This window comes from Cydia splendana, chromosome 7, assembly GCF_910591565.1.
Source record: "Cydia splendana chromosome 7, ilCydSple1.2, whole genome shotgun sequence".
Classification (NCBI taxonomy): Eukaryota; Metazoa; Arthropoda; class Insecta; order Lepidoptera; family Tortricidae; genus Cydia; species Cydia splendana.
This window is the reverse complement of record NC_085966.1, coordinates 22,847,437-22,852,250: the sequence shown is the minus strand read 5'-3', so window position 1 is coordinate 22,852,250 and position 4,814 is coordinate 22,847,437.

Below are 4,814 nucleotides of genomic sequence, written 5' to 3'. Positions count from 1 at the left end.
TGACGCATAACGTACCTACAGTCAGCAGCAGAAGTTGATAAGCGGGCTGGGTGCTTAAAATGATCTTCACGCGACTTTATTGTTAAGTGAATAAGATCGTGTCAAAGGAATATTTAACACCTTGTCCGCTTAACAACTTCTGCTGCTGACTCTGTACATGTGTAAAATCGGCGCAATTTTTTAGTCGGCAGATATAAACCATAAATTTAAACCGTCCTTCTGTATGCCTTTTTCTTTTATTCTTCAGGGCACACTCGCGTTCGTGTTATTGCTCAGCCATTATTCCACTACACACGTAACGCACGACTTGATATGTTATGTCTAAGGGATCTGTTTTAGGTATAGCTCACGCAGAATATACCGTTGACTTTTTTATTTGTTATCGCGGAACGTTCGGTTGAAAGGGCGTTTGAACTTTGGAGGTTATTACATTCCACGACGAGCCCACAAGAGCCAGGACCTATGGTCTATGGTCAATTCAATAGCATCCCGGGTAATAACTTGTAAAGTGGGTAAGGTCAATGTTTAGTGAAAGGAAGTCAGCTGCCTCTCCGTTGGTAGATTAAGACACGGCAGCCACCCAAATACGTAACAAATAATCGGAATTTTGTGCTTTAAATGATGTATCTAAAATGCATACCTACAAATTGAAAAGTGTTACAGTAGAACCTCGGTAACTCAAACCTCAACCTAAGTCAATAAAGTTGAGCTTCCTTGACAAATGGAATCCCGCTGCTGTGGCAACATCAACCTACGATTTTAGTATAAAAGACCCATTTGCCTATGCATCGATCGCTCAAAACACCGGACCTGGGTAAACAAATACTAAGCAAACACGTCTCTAGCCCGGGTTCGGACTGTTTACGGGAAAACCGGGTACATTGCTCACCAAAGAACCTCTTATATATAATTTTTGACATAGCTTGGGTACGATGCCCTTGCAAATATAGTCTAGTATCCATGTGATTTTTTTCATTTGCCCTTGACTAAATGGTGTATAAATTAAATAAAAAAATATATATTATAGGACATTTTTACACAGATTGACCAAGTCCCCCAGTAAGCTCAAGAAGGCTTGTGTTAATATAAAACTTCAATTTTGCGTAAGCCCCTCTTAAGGATAAAGTGTTACTTGTTTATTTATTAAAACTATTGCTAAATAAAAATAAGTAAAAATAATGGACTTAATGCCTTATGGTAGAGAACTACCAGTAAACCATAGGGCAAAGCAGATATCGTCTGACGTGTATTTAAGCAACTTACCAGGTTCTGAAACACGCGTTTGTATTGTAAAGTCGCAGGTGGAAATGTTAAGGTGCATTAAGGTTATTTCGAAGGTACACTGACATCGGAATGCTACCTAAATAATGTCATTTATTTATCATGCGTCTCGTTTGCGCCAATACATGTACGGAGTAGGGAATGCTACCGGTACTGAATTTGTATGGCGAGAACCGGGAATTCCCGGTTCCGGTACTGTATTTGTATAGAAAACCAGTACCGGGTCCCTAGTTCGGAGAAATACGAGCGAAATGCACGCGCCAATGACACATGAATGTAAGTTCGAATTGCAGGCTAATTCGAACATACACTTGACATCGAAACGATGTCTGAATGATCGATATTAAACTTTCATGAGACATATTTTAAACTGTTTAGACGACAACGCCAATAGCCACTAACAATTCAAGTGAGTCAAACCGTTGTCGTCTAAACAGATGTCTGAATGGTGTTAGTTAGTTGGCATTCGCTCGTCTGTACATTTATTAGCGCGAGCGAGACGCACGCTCGTACTTGTCCATACAATGCATATCATTTTGATGCCAGTTAACGTTGCTCACACTATGTTTCGCTAACCCGCTCACCCGCTCCGTGCACTCACTCAAGTCGGCGAAGGGCCTAAATAACCCCAACGCGCCCATACAACACTCCCGCATACTAATGCATAGATTTGCTCGATACTTGCTCCAACTGCTGACTCGGGGGTAGCCTGCTTATCGAAACGAGCTGTTTGTGTTTCAACTTATGCCTTTAATTTATTTGCATAAATTGTGAGTAAATTAATCGTTACACAACCAGATGGGATCGTTGGAAAACTTTCTGTTGCATATTAGTTATTACTATGTTTATTTTGTTGGATTCTAGTTCGTATATAGTACTAGATTTAAACTAAAAACATCAGCTAATAATTTCCTAATCGCCGTAAACGCTCCAACTCAGCTGTGGAAATGAACGAAATGAACTCCTTGCCTATATTTTCCCGATGGCCTAAAGTAAAGGATTTATCAAAAAATAGAGATTTAAAGGGTGGGCAACGCACATGTGACGCCTCTTAAATTGCAGGCGTCTATAGGCTGCAGTGACCTTTTTCAGGCGGGTTGTAGTTTTTTGTCTTAGAAGTTGGATGAAGAAGTATCAAGCGGTAGGTCTTAATCTGACGTAAATATTACAGATTTATTCGGTTTAACTTTACAAAATACTTTAATATAAAATTAACAATCGAATGAATTAGGCACATTAGGTATTTACATTTAAATTCGTCTCACGTGTTATGAACAGACAAGGAAAGCTGAATAAAATATGTTATTTCTCCTCTGTCTTCTTACAATGAACCGCTTTTGACATAAAAGGAGGCCAGTGGTTAATACCAAACACTAAAAAAGTTTTGGGTCACTGACTTGTCCCAGAAAATTGGTGCGTGAAGTGTGCTTGTGTGTGTAATGGGGTAATTTGACAAATTCTAACAATCTCCCTGCTTTATTAAGGGTTGAAAAAACTGTATATTCGTAATATTATTTATATCGATGTCTTAGCTAATGTATTCTCTGACACAATGAACTCTCATGTTTCGCCTCTATCCATCAACGCCGGAACTCCAGACATTATGTGTATTATGTACGTATTTATGGTGTAACCCGTTTTCGCCTTTTATCAGAAAATATTTTACTAAGGAACTCGTTATTATAAATACGAAAGTAACTCTGTCTTTCTGTTTGTTACCTACCTCTTTACGCTTAAACCACTAAACCGATTTACATGAAATTTGGTAATGGAGATTGTTTGAGGCCAGGGGAAGGATATACTTCGGGTAGAATTGTCAATAATCATCATTCAACGCAGCCGAAGTAGCGGGTAAAAGCTAGTAATATTATAAATGCAAAAGCAACTCTGTATATGTCTGTTACCTCTTTATGCTTAAATCGCTGAACCTTCTGATGTGATTGTTATCTCTTGAATCAAGCTTCCATAATATTATGCTAAACATTAGATTCCCCTGAAAATCAATTTGGTTGAAATTACAAAAATGTCTTATTATATTTCGAATACCCAAGCCGCAATAATCTCTGAACAATTACATCCAAATAATGTACCATTTTGCTATCATTCGCGTACTGCATTTCATTCTTGGTCCTACATGTATTGACGCAAGCGACATGCACGGCCGATAATAACAAAATTACATAATTTTTATGTCACAGTGTGAGTTTGTATTGGCCTCTATGTCTGGCAAAACCGTCCGGGTCAAAGTGAGTTAAATCTGCAACATAGACTACCCACACAGACACCATCCTATGAAGGAAAAACTGAGCGATCACCACACATAAGCGTCCTTTTATGTCGCACATTGACACCATTTTACTACTACATTTTCAAAATATACTACATTTTACACTGACTTATGCTTATAAACTGAAAGTTAGTATTGGTCTCTATGTCTGGCAAAACCGTCCGGGTCAAAGTGAGTTAAATCTGCAACATAGACTACCCACACAGACACCATCCTATGAAGGAAAAACTGAGCGATCACCACACATAAGCGTCCTTTTATGTCGCACATTTACACCATTTTACTACTACATTTTCAAAATATACTACATTTTACACTGACTTATGCTTATAAATAAATAAATATTATAGGGACATTCTTACACAAATTGACTAAGCCCCACGGTAAGCTCAAGAAGGCTTGTGTTGTGGGTACTCAGACAACGATATATATAATATATAAATACTTAAATACATAGAGAAAACAACCATGACTCAGGAACAAATATCTGTATCATCATACAAATAAATGCCCTTACCAGGATTCGAACCCTGGCTTATAAACTGAAAGTTTGTATTGGCCTCTATGTCTGGCAAAACCGACCGGGTCAAAGTGAGTTAAATCTGCAACATAGACTACCCACACAGACACCATCCTATGAAGGAAAAACTGAGCGATCACCACACATAAGCGTCCTTTTATGTCGCACATTTACACTATTTTACTACAACATTTTCAAAATATACTACATTTTACACTGACTTATGCTTATAAACTGAAAGTTTGTATTGGCCTCTATGTCTGGCAAAACCGTCCGGGTCAAAGTGAGTTAAATCTGCAACATAGACTACCCACACAGACACCATCCTATGAAGGAAAAACTGAGCGATCACCACACATAAGCGTCCTTTTATGTCGCACATTTACACCATTTTACTCCTACATTTTCAAAATATACTACATTTTACACTGACTTATGCTTATAAACTGAAATATGTGTCGTTATACTAAAGAAAAGTGACTAAACCACCACCATAGGTAGGTCGAAGCCAGAATCGAACCGGCGTTTTAACGGCTAACCTTCTAAAAACTACTACTACCGTAAAATGGGGTGAGTAGGTGCAAAACTGACATTCAAACCTCGATAACATTTTATTTTTACATATGCAAACTGAATGGTGTATATAATAAGTGTTCCGGACGTTTGTGTTTTAGTTTTTATTTTATTTTGGGTAGTTCCATTTTATAACTTTGACGATAAACAGGA